This window comes from Hyla sarda, unplaced genomic scaffold (assembly GCF_029499605.1).
Source record: "Hyla sarda isolate aHylSar1 unplaced genomic scaffold, aHylSar1.hap1 scaffold_2433, whole genome shotgun sequence".
NCBI lineage: Eukaryota > Metazoa > Chordata > Amphibia > Anura > Hylidae > Hyla > Hyla sarda.
The window spans coordinates 22622-40802 of record NW_026609120.1 but is presented as its reverse complement, the minus strand read 5'-3'; the positions used below and the strand labels follow the sequence as shown (position 1 = coordinate 40802).

The 18181-nt window shown below is 46.0% G+C and overlaps 8 non-coding genes across 8 annotated transcripts; all 8 read right to left on the bottom strand.

Annotated features, from left to right (window-relative positions):
- Positions 1-188: 188 nt before the first annotated feature.
- On the bottom strand, positions 189-379 carry LOC130323166 (U2 spliceosomal RNA). The gene has a single exon (XR_008868533.1). It is a non-coding gene; the product is annotated as a U2 spliceosomal RNA (small nuclear RNA).
- A 3389-nt stretch (positions 380-3768) lies between these two features.
- On the bottom strand, positions 3769-3959 carry LOC130323165 (U2 spliceosomal RNA). Its single transcript, XR_008868532.1, has one exon. It is a non-coding gene; the product is annotated as a U2 spliceosomal RNA (small nuclear RNA).
- Positions 3960-6047: 2088 nt separating this feature from the next.
- Positions 6048-6238, bottom strand: LOC130323164 (U2 spliceosomal RNA). Its single transcript, XR_008868531.1, has one exon. It is a non-coding gene; the product is annotated as a U2 spliceosomal RNA (small nuclear RNA).
- A 2080-nt stretch (positions 6239-8318) lies between these two features.
- On the bottom strand, positions 8319-8509 carry LOC130323163 (U2 spliceosomal RNA). Its single transcript, XR_008868530.1, has one exon. It is a non-coding gene; the product is annotated as a U2 spliceosomal RNA (small nuclear RNA).
- Positions 8510-10597: 2088 nt separating this feature from the next.
- On the bottom strand, positions 10598-10788 carry LOC130323156 (U2 spliceosomal RNA). Its single transcript, XR_008868524.1, has one exon. It is a non-coding gene; the product is annotated as a U2 spliceosomal RNA (small nuclear RNA).
- Positions 10789-12869: 2081 nt separating this feature from the next.
- Positions 12870-13060, bottom strand: LOC130323171 (U2 spliceosomal RNA). The gene has a single exon (XR_008868537.1). It is a non-coding gene; the product is annotated as a U2 spliceosomal RNA (small nuclear RNA).
- A 2091-nt stretch (positions 13061-15151) lies between these two features.
- On the bottom strand, positions 15152-15342 carry LOC130323162 (U2 spliceosomal RNA). The gene has a single exon (XR_008868529.1). It is a non-coding gene; the product is annotated as a U2 spliceosomal RNA (small nuclear RNA).
- A 2093-nt stretch (positions 15343-17435) lies between these two features.
- LOC130323161 (U2 spliceosomal RNA) lies at positions 17436-17626 on the bottom strand. The gene has a single exon (XR_008868528.1). It is a non-coding gene; the product is annotated as a U2 spliceosomal RNA (small nuclear RNA).
- Between the last annotated feature and the right edge of the window lie 555 nt (positions 17627-18181).

Sequence of the window (18181 nt, the reverse complement as noted above, 5' to 3'; positions counted from 1 at the left end):
AGAAGTCCTGTGCCTGGACGCTCCAACAGCGGCCAGACACAAGCAGAAGCAGAAGCAGCAGAAGCAGCAGCAGCACCACCTTTTGTTTTTTGGCTGCAGCAGCAGCAAGGCCCACAGGGCTGGCTAGCTGGCTAGCCAGCAAGCAGGTAGCAATGAAAGTAGGAATCTTTCTTTTTAACCCTGTAAGGGGGTGGTGCACTGTACCCGAAGATACTGCCATATCGGGTCAATGCATAGGGCGACGGAAGCAAGCTTCGAAATCGGCCCCCGTTCTCAAAAATCCATTTAATATATGGTCCCCAGATAGGGGACGTATCAGATATTAAACTGATAAGAACAGATACTACACTTGATCTTAGCCAAAAGGCCGAGAAGCGATAACCGTGAAAGGGGCGGGCCCAACAAGGTGCCCTTCATGGGCACTATCACTGCTTGCTGTCAGGGAGGCTGCCAGACAATTTTCCATGCACACTCTGGGCTGGGGGGCAGTCAACCACCAGTACACACAGCAGAACCTAAACCCATACCATTATTGCTAAGCAGCAAGACAGGGGCCCATTGCACTCCCACGGGGCCTTTTTAACCCCTTAAGGACCGGAGGTTTTTCCGTTTTTGCATTTTCGTTTTTTGCTCCTTGCCTTTAAAAAATCATAACTCTTTCAAATTTACACCTAAAAATCCATATGATGGCTTATTTTTTGCGCCACCAATTCTACTTTGTAATGACGTCAGTCATTTTGCCCAAAAATCTATGGTGAAGCGGGAAAAAAAATCATTGTGCGACAAAATTGAAAAAAAAACGCTGTTTTGTAACTTTTGGGGGCTTCCGTTTCTACGTAGTACATTTTTCGGTAAAAATGACACCTGATATGTATTCTGTAGGTCCATATGATTAAAATGATACCCTACTTATATAGGTTTGATTTTGTCGGACTTCTGGAAAAAATCATAACTACATGCAGGAAAATTAATACGTTTAAAATTGTCATCTTCTGACCCCTATAACTTTTTTATTTTTCCGTGTTTGGGGCGGTATGAGGGCTCATTTTTTGCGCAGTGATCTGAAGTTTTTAACGGTACCATTTTTGCATTGATAGGACTTATTGATCACTTTTTATTCATTTTTAAATGATATAAAAAGTGACCAAAAATGCACTATTTTGGACTTTGGAATTTTTTTGCGCGCACGCCATTGACCGAGCGGTTTAATTAATGATATATTTTTATAATTCGGACATTTCCGCACGCGGTGATACCACATATGTTTATTTTTATTTTTATTTACACTGTGTTTTTTTTTTTATTGGAAAAGGGGGGTGATTCAAACTTTTAATAGGGGAGGGGTTAAATGATGTTTATTCACTTTTTTTTTTCACTTTTTTTTTGCAGTGTTATAGGTCCCATAGGGACCTATAACACTGCACACACTGATCTTCTATGTTGATCACTGGTTTCTCATAAGAAACCAGTGATCAACGATTCTGCCGGATGACTGCTCATGCCTGGATCTCAGGCACTGAGCAGTCATTCGGCGATCGGACAGCGAGGAGGCAGGTAGGGGCCCTCCCGCTGTCCTGTCAGCTGTTCGGGATGCCGCGATTTCACCGCGGCTATCCCGAACAGCCCACTGAGCTAGCCGGGATGCTTTCGGTTTCACTTTAGACGCGGCGTTCAACTTTGAACGCCGCGTCTAAAGGGTTAATAGCGCGCGGCACAGCGATCAATGCCGCGCGCTATTAGCCACGGGTCCCGGCCGTTGTTAGAGGCCGGGCCCGACCCGCTATGACGCGGGGCCACGCCGTGGCCCCGTGTTATAGATCGGGAGTGGACACATGACGTTCCAGTACGTCATGTGTCCTTAAGGGGTTAAATGCAATCCATAACCCGGATTTGCCAGGAACCCTTCTTACTCCTCCTACTTGCATGTGACACTGGGCTTAGGATCTGCATAGGAAACACACACACAAGCACACACCTACCTTTGTTGCCTGCAGATGCCTCCTTGGCTGTCCCCAAACGGTATCAAACCAACACCCACGGGAAGCTGTAAGCATAGAGGACATGCCTGCACCCCATTGGACTTACCTGTGTGGGTTAAATCCGGGTTATTTGACAACCTATGGCGGTGATGGTTCTGCTCAGGCAGAGCAGTGCTGATGCTCCTCATAAAGCTGTCGCTGCTGTGAAGGTTCTAGGTGACATCACAAATCCCTATGGTTACATACACAACAAAGCTGGGTTGTTGTTGTTTACACTCTGCAAGGCCTGTGGAAGTGAGTGACATCATAGCACTGTAGTTCTGAGGGTTCTAGATGGATGCAACAATCTCCTGTTGCTTCTATGAAGGCCATAATAGACGACATCACCAAACAGCTCCATAGTCACATACACAGCAAAGGAGAGATGTTGTTTACACCTAGTGATGTCAGTGGTATTGAGTGACATCACAGCACAGTGCTAAGGCTCCTGGGCCTGGACACAGCAGCGGCTGCAATATCTCAACGGAGAATACGTTTATATATATGTGTGTGTGTGCGCGTATATATATATATATATATATATATATATATATATATATATATATATATATATATCTCCGCCGAAATCACTTTTAAACCCATTTCCACCTTTTTTTCCCTTCTCTTCCTCTTACTTTTTTTTCACGTTTTTTTACGTTTTTCTCCTTTTCGCCTCTTTTCTGGGCGTATTATTCTTCTTTTTCTTCTTTTTTTTCGTCTAATGCATACCCCATCAGTGCAGCAATGCTTATTCAATACCGCCAGCAGATGGAGACACTGGGGGATAATTTTCTAAGGATTTATACTGATTTTTCCTGTCTGAATTTGTCGCACAGAAAGTTGCAGGCCAAATATGTGTGACATTTCTGCGACTTTAGCTTCTAGAGCATTTTTACAACATTATACATAGGTGCTGAATACATAAAAAGCGACTGTTCAGCGACAGACAAGTCGCATCGGCTGAAAGTAGGCCAGAATGTCAGTCCATGTTGGAGCAGGTTTAGATACAGTCTAAAGCATAGATCTCAAAGTCTGTGCACAGAATTTAGCAAGGGCCTCGCACCTTCTGATGCATCAGGTAGGTGCACAATAGCATAGCCTAACCCTCTGTACTTTGGTCTATATTGATGCGGGACATAGACAGCCAGCTGATGACCAATCCATTAGTGCAATGGATGGCTGGAAGCATTTGTCTTTGCCTTTGCAATACCACAGAAGCAATGCATGGTCAATGTACAGCAATGACACACCTGTGTGAACAGCCAGGAGACCCCCCCCCCCCCCCCCATGTTATGTTACATAGTTACATAGTTAGTACGGTCGAAAAAAGACATATGTCCATCAAGTTCAACCAGGGAATTAAGGGGTAGGGGTGTGGCGCGATATTGGGGAAGGGATGAGATTTTATATTTCTTCATAAGCATTAATCTTATTTTGTCAATTAGGAACATTCAGCACCCACCCGCTATCAAGGCAGCTGCCTATCATGTCATGCCCTACCTGCACAGGTGTGCTGGCTACTCAAATGATCCAATTAAGGAGGCCATTTAGTCAGCAGCAGCAGAAGTCCTGTGCCTGGACGCTCCAACAGCGGCCAGACACAAGCAGAAGCAGAAGCAGCAGAAGCAGCAGCAGCACCACCTTTTGTTTTTTGGCTGCAGCAGCAGCAAGGCCCACAGGGCTGGCTAGCTGGCTAGCCAGCAAGCAGGTAGCAATGAAAGTAGGAATCTTTCTTTTTAACCCTGTAAGGGGGTGGTGCACTGTACCCGAAGATACTGCCATATCGGGTCAATGCATAGGGCGACGGAAGCAAGCTTCGAAATCGGCCCCCGTTCTCAAAAATCCATTTAATATATGGTCCCCAGATAGGGGACGTATCAGATATTAAACTGATAAGAACAGATACTACACTTGATCTTAGCCAAAAGGCCGAGAAGCGATAACCGTGAAAGGGGCGGGCCCAACAAGGTGCCCTTCATGGGCACTATCACTGCTTGCTGTCAGGGAGGCTGCCAGACAATTTTCCATGCACACTCTGGGCTGGGGGGCAGTCAACCACCAGTACACACAGCAGAACCTAAACCCATACCATTATTGCTAAGCAGCAAGACAGGGGCCCATTGCACTCCCACGGGGCCTTTTTAAATGCAATCCATAACCCGGATTTGCCAGGAACCCTTCTTACTCCTCCTACTTGCATGTGACACTGGGCTTAGGATCTGCATAGGAAACACACACACAAGCACACACCTACCTTTGTTGCCTGCAGATGCCTCCTTGGCTGTCCCCAAACGGTATCAAACCAACACCCACGGGAAGCTGTAAGCATAGAGGACATGCCTGCACCCCATTGGACTTACCTGTGTGGGTTAAATCCGGGTTATTTGACAACCTATGGCGGTGATGGTTCTGCTCAGGCAGAGCAGTGCTGATGCTCCTCATAAAGCTGTCGCTGCTGTGAAGGTTCTAGGTGACATCACAAATCCCTATGGTTACATACACAACAAAGCTGGGTTGTTGTTGTTTACACTCTGCAAGGCCTGTGGAAGTGAGTGACATCATAGCACTGTAGTTCTGAGGGTTCTAGATGGATGCAACAATCTCCTGTTGCTTCTATGAAGGCCGTAATAGACGACATCACCAAACAGCTCCATAGTCACATACACAGCAAAGGAGAGATGTTGTTTACACCTAGTGATGTCAGTGGTATTGAGTGACATCACAGCACAGTGCTAAGGCTCCTGGGCCTGGACACAGCAGCGGCTGCAATATCTCAACGGAGAATACGTTTATATATATGTGTGTGTGTGCGCGTATATATATATATATATATATATATATATATATATATATATATATTTCTCCGCCGAAATCACTTTTAAACCCATTTCCACCTTTTTTTCCCTTCTCTTCCTCTTACTTTTTTTTCACGTTTTTTTACGTTTTTCTCCTTTTCGCCTCTTTTCTGGGCGTATTATTCTTCTTTTTCTTCTTTTTTTTCGTCTAATGCATACCCCATCAGTGCAGCAATGCTTATTCAATACCGCCAGCAGATGGAGACACTGGGGGATAATTTTCTAAGGATTTATACTGATTTTTCCTGTCTGAATTTGTCGCACAGAAAGTTGCAGGCCAAATATGTGTGACATTTCTGCGACTTTAGCTTCTAGAGCATTTTTACAACATTATACATAGGTGCTGAATACATAAAAAGCGACTGTTCAGCGACAGACAAGTCGCATCGGCTGAAAGTAGGCCAGAATGTCAGTCCATGTTGGAGCAGGTTTAGATACAGTCTAAAGTATAGATCTCAAAGTCTGTGCACAGAATTTAGCAAGGGCCTCGCACCTTCTGATGCATCAGGTAGGTGCACAATAGCATAGCCTAACCCTCTGTACTTTGGTCTATATTGATGCGGGACATAGACAGCCAGCTGATGACCAATCCATTAGTGCAATGGATGGCTGGAAGCATTTGTCTTTGCCTTTGCAATACCACAGAAGCAATGCATGGTCAATGTACAGCAATGACACACCTGTGTGAACAGCCAGGAGACCCCCCCCCCCATGTTATGTTACATAGTTACATAGTTAGTACGGTCGAAAAAAGACATATGTCCATCAAGTTCAACCAGGGAATTAAGGGGTAGGGGTGTGACGCGATATTGGGGAAGGGATGAGATTTTATATTTCTTCATAAGCATTAATCTTATTTTGTCAATTAGGAACATTCAGCACCCACCCGCTATCAAGGCAGCTGCCTATCATGTCATGCCCTACCTGCACAGGTGTGCTGGCTACTCAAATGATCCAATTAAGGAGGCCATTTAGTCAGCAGCAGCAGAAGTCCTGTGCCTGGACGCTCCAACAGCGGCCAGACACAAGCAGAAGCAGAAGCAGCAGAAGCAGCAGCAGCACCACCTTTTGTTTTTTGGCTGCAGCAGCAGCAAGGCCCACAGGGCTGGCTAGCTGGCTAGCCAGCAAGCAGGTAGCAATGAAAGTAGGAATCTTTCTTTTTAACCCTGTAAGGGGGTGGTGCACTGTACCCGAAGATACTGCCATATCGGGTCAATGCATAGGGCGACGGAAGCAAGCTTCGAAATCGGCCCCCGTTCTCAAAAATCCATTTAATATATGGTCCCCAGATAGGGGACGTATCAGATATTAAACTGATAAGAACAGATACTACACTTGATCTTAGCCAAAAGGCCGAGAAGCGATAACCGTGAAAGGGGCGGGCCCAACAAGGTGCCCTTCATGGGCACTATCACTGCTTGCTGTCAGGGAGGCTGCCAGACAATTTTCCATGCACACTCTGGGCTGGGGGGCAGTCAACCACCAGTACACACAGCAGAACCTAAACCCATACCATTATTGCTAAGCAGCAAGACAGGGGCCCATTGCACTCCCACGGGGCCTTTTTAAATGCAATCCATAACCCGGATTTGCCAGGAACCCTTCTTACTCCTCCTACTTGCATGTGACACTGGGCTTAGGATCTGCATAGGAAACACACACAAGCACACACCTACCTTTGTTGCCTGCAGATGCCTCCTTGGCTGTCCCCAAACGGTATCAAACCAACACCCACGGGAAGCTGTAAGCATAGAGGACATGCCTGCACCCCATTGGACTTACCTGTGTGGGTTAAATCCGGGTTATTTGACAACCTATGGCGGTGATGGTTCTGCTCAGGCAGAGCAGTGCTGATGCTCCTCATAAAGCTGTCGCTGCTGTGAAGGTTCTAGGTGACATCACAAATCCCTATGGTTACATACACAACAAAGCTGGGTTGTTGTTGTTTACACTCTGCAAGGCCTGTGGAAGTGAGTGACATCATAGCACTGTAGTTCTGAGGGTTCTAGATGGATGCAACAATCTCCTGTTGCTTCTATGAAGGCCATAATAGACGACATCACCAAACAGCTCCATAGTCACATACACAGCAAAGGAGAGATGTTGTTTACACCTAGTGATGTCAGTGGTATTGAGTGACATCACAGCACAGTGCTAAGGCTCCTGGGCCTGGACACAGCAGCGGCTGCAATATCTCAACGGAGAATACGTTTATATATATGTGTGTGTGTGCGCGTATATATATATATATATATATATATATATATATATATTTCTCCGCCGAAATCACTTTTAAACCCATTTCCACCTTTTTTTCCCTTCTCTTCCTCTTACTTTTTTTTCACGTTTTTTTACGTTTTTCTCCTTTTCGCCTCTTTTCTGGGCGTATTATTCTTCTTTTTCTTCTTTTTTTTCGTCTAATGCATACCCCATCAGTGCAGCAATGCTTATTCAATACCGCCAGCAGATGGAGACACTGGGGGATAATTTTCTAAGGATTTATACTGATTTTTCCTGTCTGAATTTGTCGCACAGAAAGTTGCAGGCCAAATATGTGTGACATTTCTGCGACTTTAGCTTCTAGAGCATTTTTACAACATTATACATAGGTGCTGAATACATAAAAAGCGACTGTTCAGCGACAGACAAGTCGCATCGGCTGAAAGTAGGCCAGAATGTCAGTCCATGTTGGAGCAGGTTTAGATACAGTCTAAAGTATAGATCTCAAAGTCTGTGCACAGAATTTAGCAAGGGCCTCGCACCTTCTGATGCATCAGGTAGGTGCACAATAGCATAGCCTAACCCTCTGTACTTTGGTCTATATTGATGCGGGACATAGACAGCCAGCTGATGACCAATCCATTAGTGCAATGGATGGCTGGAAGCATTTGTCTTTGCCTTTGCAATACCACAGAAGCAATGCATGGTCAATGTACAGCAATGACACACCTGTGTGAACAGCCAGGAGACCCCCCCCCCCCCATGTTATGTTACATAGTTACATAGTTAGTACGGTCGAAAAAAGACATATGTCCATCAAGTTCAACCAGGGAATTAAGGGGTAGGGGTGTGGCGCGATATTGGGGAAGGGATGAGATTTTATATTTCTTCATAAGCATTAATCTTATTTTGTCAATTAGGAACATTCAGCACCCACCCGCTATCAAGGCAGCTGCCTATCATGTCATGCCCTACCTGCACAGGTGTGCTGGCTACTCAAATGATCCAATTAAGGAGGCCATTTAGTCAGCAGCAGCAGAAGTCCTGTGCCTGGACGCTCCAACAGCGGCCAGACACAAGCAGAAGCAGAAGCAGCAGAAGCAGCAGCAGCACCACCTTTTGTTTTTTGGCTGCAGCAGCAGCAAGGCCCACAGGGCTGGCTAGCTGGCTAGCCAGCAAGCAGGTAGCAATGAAAGTAGGAATCTTTCTTTTTAACCCTGTAAGGGGGTGGTGCACTGTACCCGAAGATACTGCCATATCGGGTCAATGCATAGGGCGACGGAAGCAAGCTTCGAAATCGGCCCCCGTTCTCAAAAATCCATTTAATATATGGTCCCCAGATAGGGGACGTATCAGATATTAAACTGATAAGAACAGATACTACACTTGATCTTAGCCAAAAGGCCGAGAAGCGATAACCGTGAAAGGGGCGGGCCCAACAAGGTGCCCTTCATGGGCACTATCACTGCTTGCTGTCAGGGAGGCTGCCAGACAATTTTCCATGCACACTCTGGGCTGGGGGGCAGTCAACCACCAGTACACACAGCAGAACCTAAACCCATACCATTATTGCTAAGCAGCAAGACAGGGGCCCATTGCACTCCCACGGGGCCTTTTTAAATGCAATCCATAACCCGGATTTGCCAGGAACCCTTCTTACTCCTCCTACTTGCATGTGACACTGGGCTTAGGATCTGCATAGGAAACACACACACAAGCACACACCTACCTTTGTTGCCTGCAGATGCCTCCTTGGCTGTCCCCAAACGGTATCAAACCAACACCCACGGGAAGCTGTAAGCATAGAGGACATGCCTGCACCCCATTGGACTTACCTGTGTGGGTTAAATCCGGGTTATTTGACAACCTATGGCGGTGATGGTTCTGCTCAGGCAGAGCAGTGCTGATGCTCCTCATAAAGCTGTCGCTGCTGTGAAGGTTCTAGGTGACATCACAAATCCCTATGGTTACATACACAACAAAGCTGGGTTGTTGTTGTTTACACTCTGCAAGGCCTGTGGAAGTGAGTGACATCATAGCACTGTAGTTCTGAGGGTTCTAGATGGATGCAACAATCTCCTGTTGCTTCTATGAAGGCCATAATAGACGACATCACCAAACAGCTCCATAGTCACATACACAGCAAAGGAGAGATGTTGTTTACACCTAGTGATGTCAGTGGTATTGAGTGACATCACAGCACAGTGCTAAGGCTCCTGGGCCTGGACACAGCAGCGGCTGCAATATCTCAACGGAGAATACGTTTATATATATGTGTGTGTGTGCGCGTATATATATATATATATATATATATATATATATATATATATATATTTCTCCGCCGAAATCACTTTTAAACCCATTTCCACCTTTTTTTCCCTTCTCTTCCTCTTACTTTTTTTTCACGTTTTTTTACGTTTTTCTCCTTTTCGCCTCTTTTCTGGGCGTATTATTCTTCTTTTTCTTCTTTTTTTTCGTCTAATGCATACCCCATCAGTGCAGCAATGCTTATTCAATACCGCCAGCAGATGGAGACACTGGGGGATAATTTTCTAAGGATTTATACTGATTTTTCCTGTCTGAATTTGTCGCACAGAAAGTTGCAGGCCAAATATGTGTGACATTTCTGCGACTTTAGCTTCTAGAGCATTTTTACAACATTATACATAGGTGCTGAATACATAAAAAGCGACTGTTCAGCGACAGACAAGTCGCATCGGCTGAAAGTAGGCCAGAATGTCAGTCCATGTTGGAGCAGGTTTAGATACAGTCTAAAGTATAGATCTCAAAGTCTGTGCACAGAATTTAGCAAGGGCCTCGCACCTTCTGATGCATCAGGTAGGTGCACAATAGCATAGCCTAACCCTCTGTACTTTGGTCTATATTGATGCGGGACATAGACAGCCAGCTGATGACCAATCCATTAGTGCAATGGATGGCTGGAAGCATTTGTCTTTGCCTTTGCAATACCACAGAAGCAATGCATGGTCAATGTACAGCAATGACACACCTGTGTGAACAGCCAGGAGACCCCCCCCCCCATGTTATGTTACATAGTTACATAGTTAGTACGGTCGAAAAAAGACATATGTCCATCAAGTTCAACCAGGGAATTAAGGGGTAGGGGTGTGGCGCGATATTGGGGAAGGGATGAGATTTTATATTTCTTCATAAGCATTAATCTTATTTTGTCAATTAGGAACATTCAGCACCCACCCGCTATCAAGGCAGCTGCCTATCATGTCATGCCCTACCTGCACAGGTGTGCTGGCTACTCAAATGATCCAATTAAGGAGGCCATTTAGTCAGCAGCAGCAGAAGTCCTGTGCCTGGACGCTCCAACAGCGGCCAGACACAAGCAGAAGCAGAAGCAGCAGAAGCAGCAGCAGCACCACCTTTTGTTTTTTGGCTGCAGCAGCAGCAAGGCCCACAGGGCTGGCTAGCTGGCTAGCCAGCAAGCAGGTAGCAATGAAAGTAGGAATCTTTCTTTTTAACCCTGTAAGGGGGTGGTGCACTGTACCCGAAGATACTGCCATATCGGGTCAATGCATAGGGCGACGGAAGCAAGCTTCGAAATCGGCCCCCATTCTCAAAAATCCATTTAATATATGGTCCCCAGATAGGGGACGTATCAGATATTAAACTGATAAGAACAGATACTACACTTGATCTTAGCCAAAAGGCCGAGAAGCGATAACCGTGAAAGGGGTGGGCCCAACAAGGTGCCCTTCATGGGCACTATCACTGCTTGCTGTCAGGGAGGCTGCCAGACAATTTTCCATGCACACTCTGGGCTGGGGGGCAGTCAACCACCAGTACACACAGCAGAACCTAAACCCATACCATTATTGCTAAGCAGCAAGACAGGGGCCCATTGCACTCCCACGGGGCCTTTTTAAATGCAATCCATAACCCGGATTTGCCAGGAACCCTTCTTACTCCTCCTACTTGCATGTGACACTGGGCTTAGGATCTGCATAGGAAACACACACACAAGCACACACCTACCTTTGTTGCCTGCAGATGCCTCCTTGGCTGTCCCCAAACGGTATCAAACCAACACCCACGGGAAGCTGTAAGCATAGAGGACATGCCTGCACCCCATTGGACTTACCTGTGTGGGTTAAATCCGGGTTATTTGACAACCTATGGCGGTGATGGTTCTGCTCAGGCAGAGCAGTGCTGATGCTCCTCATAAAGCTGTCGCTGCTGTGAAGGTTCTAGGTGACATCACAAATCCCTATGGTTACATACACAACAAAGCTGGGTTGTTGTTGTTTACACTCTGCAAGGCCTGTGGAAGTGAGTGACATCATAGCACTGTAGTTCTGAGGGTTCTAGATGGATGCAACAATCTCCTGTTGCTTCTATGAAGGCCATAATAGACGACATCACCAAACAGCTCCATAGTCACATACACAGCAAAGGAGAGATGTTGTTTACACCTAGTGATGTCAGTGGTATTGAGTGACATCACAGCACAGTGCTAAGGCTCCTGGGCCTGGACACAGCAGCGGCTGCAATATCTCAACGGAGAATACGTTTATATATATGTGTGTGTGTGCGCGTATATATATATATATATATATATATATATATATATTTCTCCGCCGAAATCACTTTTAAACCCATTTCCACCTTTTTTTCCCTTCTCTTCCTCTTACTTTTTCTTCACGTTTTTTTACGTTTTTCTCCTTTTCGCCTCTTTTCTGGGCGTATTATTCTTCTTTTTCTTCTTTTTTTTCGTCTAATGCATACCCCATCAGTGCAGCAATGCTTATTCAATACCGCCAGCAGATGGAGACACTGGGGGATAATTTTCTAAGGATTTATACTGATTTTTCCTGTCTGAATTTGTCGCACAGAAAGTTGCAGGCCAAATATGTGTGAAATTTCTGCGACTTTAGCTTCTAGAGCATTTTTACAACATTATACATAGGTGCTGAATACATAAAAAGCGACTGTTCAGCGACAGACAAGTCGCATCGGCTGAAAGTAGGCCAGAATGTCAGTCCATGTTGGAGCAGGTTTAGATACAGTCTAAAGTATAGATCTCAAAGTCTGTGCACAGAATTTAGCAAGGGCCTCGCACCTTCTGATGCATCAGGTAGGTGCACAATAGCATAGCCTAACCCTCTGTACTTTGGTCTATATTGATGCGGGACATAGACAGCCAGCTGATGACCAATCCATCAGTGCAATGGATGGCTGGAAGCATTTGTCTTTGCCTTTGCAATACCACAGAAGCAATGCATGGTCAATGTACAGCAATGACACACCTGTGTGAACAGCCAGGAGACACCCCCCCCCCCCATGTTATGTTACATAGTTACATAGTTAGTACGGTCGAAAAAAGACATATGTCCATCAAGTTCAACCAGGGAATTAAGGGGTAGGGGTGTGGCGCGATATTGGGGAAGGGATGAGATTTTATATTTCTTCATAAGCATTAATCTTATTTTGTCAATTAGGAACATTCAGCACCCACCCGCTATCAAGGCAGCTGCCTATCATGTCATGCCCTACCTGCACAGGTGTGCTGGCTACTCAAATGATCCAATTAAGGAGGCCATTTAGTCAGCAGCAGCAGAAGTCCTGTGCCTGGACGCTCCAACAGCGGCCAGACACAAGCAGAAGCAGAAGCAGCAGAAGCAGCAGCAGCACCACCTTTTGTTTTTTGGCTGCAGCAGCAGCAAGGCCCACAGGGCTGGCTAGCTGGCTAGCCAGCAAGCAGGTAGCAATGAAAGTAGGAATCTTTCTTTTTAACCCTGTAAGGGGGTGGTGCACTGTACCCGAAGATACTGCCATATCGGGTCAATACATAGGGCGACGGAAGCAAGCTTCGAAATCGGCCCCCGTTCTCAAAAATCCATTTAATATATGGTCCCCAGATAGGGGACGTATCAGATATTAAACTGATAAGAACAGATACTACACTTGATCTTAGCCAAAAGGCCGAGAAGCGATAACCGTGAAAGGGGCGGGCCCAACAAGGTGCCCTTCATGGGCACTATCACTGCTTGCTGTCAGGGAGGCTGCCAGACAATTTTCCATGCACACTCTGGGCTGGGGGGCAGTCAACCACCAGTACACACAGCAGAACCTAAACCCATACCATTATTGCTAAGCAGCAAGACAGGGGCCCATTGCACTCCCACGGGGCCTTTTTAAATGCAATCCATAACCCGGATTTGCCAGGAACCCTTCTTACTCCTCCTACTTGCATGTGACACTGGGCTTAGGATCTGCATAGGAAACACACACACAAGCACACACCTACCTTTGTTGCCTGCAGATGCCTCCTTGGCTGTCCCCAAACGGTATCAAACCAACACCCACGGGAAGCTGTAAGCATAGAGGACATGCCTGCACCCCATTGGACTTACCTGTGTGGGTTAAATCCGGGTTATTTGACAACCTATGGCGGTGATGGTTCTGCTCAGGCAGAGCAGTGCTGATGCTCCTCATAAAGCTGTCGCTGCTGTGAAGGTTCTAGGTGACATCACAAATCCCTATGGTTACATACACAACAAAGCTGGGTTGTTGTTGTTTACACTCTGCAAGGCCTGTGGAAGTGAGTGACATCATAGCACTGTAGTTCTGAGGGTTCTAGATGGATGCAACAATCTCCTGTTGCTTCTATGAAGGCCATAATAGACGACATCACCAAACAGCTCCATAGTCACATACACAGCAAAGGAGAGATGTTGTTTACACCTAGTGATGTCAGTGGTATTGAGTGACATCACAGCACAGTGCTAAGGCTCCTGGGCCTGGACACAGCAGCGGCTGCAATATCTCAACGGAGAATACGTTTATATATATGTGTGTGTGTGCGCGTATATATATATATATATATATATATATATATATATATATATTTCTCCGCCGAAATCACTTTTAAACCCATTTCCACCTTTTTTTCCCTTCTCTTCCTCTTACTTTTTTTTCACGTTTTTTTACGTTTTTCTCCTTTTCGCCTCTTTTCTGGGCGTATTATTCTTCTTTTTTCTTCTTTTTTTTCGTCTAATGCATACCCCATCAGTGCAGCAATGCTTATTCAATACCGCCAGCAGATGGAGACACTGGGGGATAATTTTCTAAGGATTTATACTGATTTTTCCTGTCTGAATTTGTCGCACAGAAAGTTGCAGGCCAAATATGTGTGACATTTCTGCGACTTTAGCTTCTAGAGCATTTTTACAACATTATACATAGGTGCTGAATACATAAAAAGCGACTGTTCAGCGACAGACAAGTCGCATCGGCTGAAAGTAGGCCAGAATGTCAGTCCATGTTGGAGCAGGTTTAGATACAGTCTAAAGTATAGATCTCAAAGTCTGTGCACAGAATTTAGCAAGGGCCTCGCACCTTCTGATGCATCAGGTAGGTGCACAATAGCATAGCCTAACCCTCTGTACTTTGGTCTATATTGATGCGGGACATAGACAGCCAGCTGATGACCAATCCATTAGTGCAATGGATGGCTGGAAGCATTTGTCTTTGCCTTTGCAATACCACAGAAGCAATGCATGGTCAATGTACAGCAATGACACACCTGTGTGAACAGCCAGGAGACCCCCCCCCCCCCCCCCATGTTATGTTACATAGTTACATAGTTAGTACGGTCGAAAAAAGACATATGTCCATCAAGTTCAACCAGGGAATTAAGGGGTAGGGGTGTGGCGCGATATTGGGGAAGGGATGAGATTTTATATTTCTTCATAAGCATTAATCTTATTTTGTCAATTAGGAACATTCAGCACCCACCCGCTATCAAGGCAGCTGCCTATCATGTCATGCCCTACCTGCACAGGTGTGCTGGCTACTCAAATGATCCAATTAAGGAGGCCATTTAGTCAGCAGCAGCAGAAGTCCTGTGCCTGGACGCTCCAACAGCGGCCAGACACAAGCAGAAGCAGAAGCAGCAGAAGCAGCAGCAGCACCACCTTTTGTTTTTTGGCTGCAGCAGCAGCAAGGCCCACAGGGCTGGCTAGCTGGCTAGCCAGCAAGCAGGTAGCAATGAAAGTAGGAATCTTTCTTTTTAACCCTGTAAGGGGGTGGTGCACTGTACCCGAAGATACTGCCATATCGGGTCAATGCATAGGGCGACGGAAGCAAGCTTCGAAATCGGCCCCCGTTCTCAAAAATCCATTTAATATATGGTCCCCAGATAGGGGACGTATCAGATATTAAACTGATAAGAACAGATACTACACTTGATCTTAGCCAAAAGGCCGAGAAGCGATAACCGTGAAAGGGGCGGGCCCAACAAGGTGCCCTTCATGGGCACTATCACTGCTTGCTGTCAGGGAGGCTGCCAGACAATTTTCCATGCACACTCTGGGCTGGGGGGCAGTCAACCACCAGTACACACAGCAGAACCTAAACCCATACCATTATTGCTAAGCAGCAAGACAGGGGCCCATTGCACTCCCACGGGCCTTTTTAAATGCAATCCATAACCCGGATTTGCCAGGAACCCTTCTTACTCCTCCTACTTGCATGTGACACTGGGCTTAGGATCTGCATAGGAAACACACACACAAGCACACACCTACCTTTGTTGCCTGCAGATGCCTCCTTGGCTGTCCCCAAACGGTATCAAACCAACACCCACGGGAAGCTGTAAGCATAGAGGACATGCCTGCACCCCATTGGACTTACCTGTGTGGGTTAAATCCGGGTTATTTGACAACCTATGGCGGTGATGGTTCTGCTCAGGCAGAGCAGTGCTGATGCTCCTCATAAAGCTGTCGCTGCTGTGAAGGTTCTAGGTGACATCACAAATCCCTATGGTTACATACACAACAAAGCTGGGTTGTTGTTGTTTACACTCTGCAAGGCCTGTGGAAGTGAGTGACATCATAGCACTGTAGTTCTGAGGGTTCTAGATGGATGCAACAATCTCCTGTTGCTTCTATGAAGGCCATAATAGACGACATCACCAAACAGCTCCATAGTCACATACACAGCAAAGGAGAGATGTTGTTTACACCTAGTGATGTCAGTGGTATTGAGTGACATCACAGCACAGTGCTAAGGCTCCTGGGCCTGGACACAGCAGCGGCTGCAATATCTCAACGGAGAATACGTTTATATATATGTGTGTGTGTGCGCGTATATATATATATATATATATATATATATATATATATATATATTTCTCCGCCGAAATCACTTTTAAACCCATTTCCACCTTTTTTTCCCTTCTCTTCCTCTTACTTTTTTTTCACGTTTTTTTACGTTTTTCTCCTTTTCGCCTCTTTTCTGGGCGTATTATTCTTCTTTTTTCTTCTTTTTTTTCGTCTAATGCATACCCCATCAGTGCAGCAATGCTTATTCAATACCGCCAGCAGATGGAGACACTGGGGGATAATTTTCTAAGGATTTATACTGATTTTTCCTGTCTGAATTTGTCGCACAGAAAGTTGCAGGCCAAATATGTGTGACATTTCTGCGACTTTAGCTTCTAGAGCATTTTTACAACATTATACATAGGTGCTGAATACATAAAAAGCGACTGTTCAGCGACAGACAAGTCGCATCGGCTGAAAGTAGGCCAGAATGTCAGTCCATGTTGGAGCAGGTTTAGATACAGTCTAAAGTATAGATCTCAAAGTCTGTGCACAGAATTTAGCAAGGGCCTCGCACCTTCTGATGCATCAGGTAGGTGCACAATAGCATAGCCTAACCCTCTGTACTTTGGTCTATATTGATGCGGGACATAGACAGCCAGCTGATGACCAATCCATTAGTGCAATGGATGGCTGGAAGCATTTGTCTTTGCCTTTGCAATACCACAGAAGCAATGCATGGTCAATGTACAGCAATGACACACCTGTGTGAACAGCCAGGAGACCCCCCCCCCCCCCCCCCATGTTATGTTACATAGTTACATAGTTAGTACGGTCGAAAAAAGACATATGTCCATCAAGTTCAACCAGGGAATTAAGGGGTAGGGGTGTGGCGCGATATTGGGGAAGGGATGAGATTTTATATTTCTTCATAAGCATTAATCTTATTTTGTCAATTAGGAACATTCAGCACCCACCCGCTATCAAGGCAGCTGCCTATCATGTCATGCCCTACCTGCACAGGTGTGCTGGCTACTCAAATGATCCAATTAAGGAGGCCATTTAGTCAGCAGCAGCAGAAGTCCTGTGCCTGGACGCTCCAACAGCGGCCAGACACAAGCAGAAGCAGAAGCAGCAGAAGCAGCAGCAGCACCACCTTTTGTTTTTTGGCTGCAGCAGCAGCAAGGCCCACAGGGCTGGCTAGCTGGCTAGCCAGCAAGCAGGTAGCAATGAAAGTAGGAATCTTTCTTTTTAACCCTGTAAGGGGGTGGTGCACTGTACCCGAAGATACTGCCATATCGGGTCAATGCATAGGGCGACGGAAGCAAGCTTCGAAATCGGCCCCCGTTCTCAAAAATCCATTTAATATATGGTCCCCAGATAGGGGACGTATCAGATATTAAACTGATAAGAACAGATACTACACTTGATCTTAGCCAAAAGGCCGAGAAGCGATAACCGTGAAAGGGGCGGGCCCAACAAGGTGCCCTTCATGGGCACTATCACTGCTTGCTGTCAGGGAGGCTGCCAGACAATTTTCCATGCACACTCTGGGCTGGGGGGCAGTCAACCACCAGTACACACAGCAGAACCTAAACCCATACCATTATTGCTAAGCAGCAAGACAGGGGCCCATTGCACTCCCACGGGCCTTTTTAAATGCAATCCATAACCCGGATTTGCCAGGAACCCTTCTTACTCCTCCTACTTGCATGTGACACTGGGCTTAGGATCTGCATAGGAAACACACACACAAGCACACACCTACCTTTGTTGCCTGCAGATGCCTCCTTGGCTGTCCCCAAACGGTATCAAACCAACACCCACGGGAAGCTGTAAGCATAGAGGACATGCCTGCACCCCATTGGACTTACCTGTGTGGGTTAAATCCGGGTTATTTGACAACCTATGGCGGTGATGGTTCTGCTCAGGCAGAGCAGTGCTGATGCTCCTCATAAAGCTGTCGCTGCTGTGAAGGTTCTAGGTGACATCACAAATCCCTATGGTTACA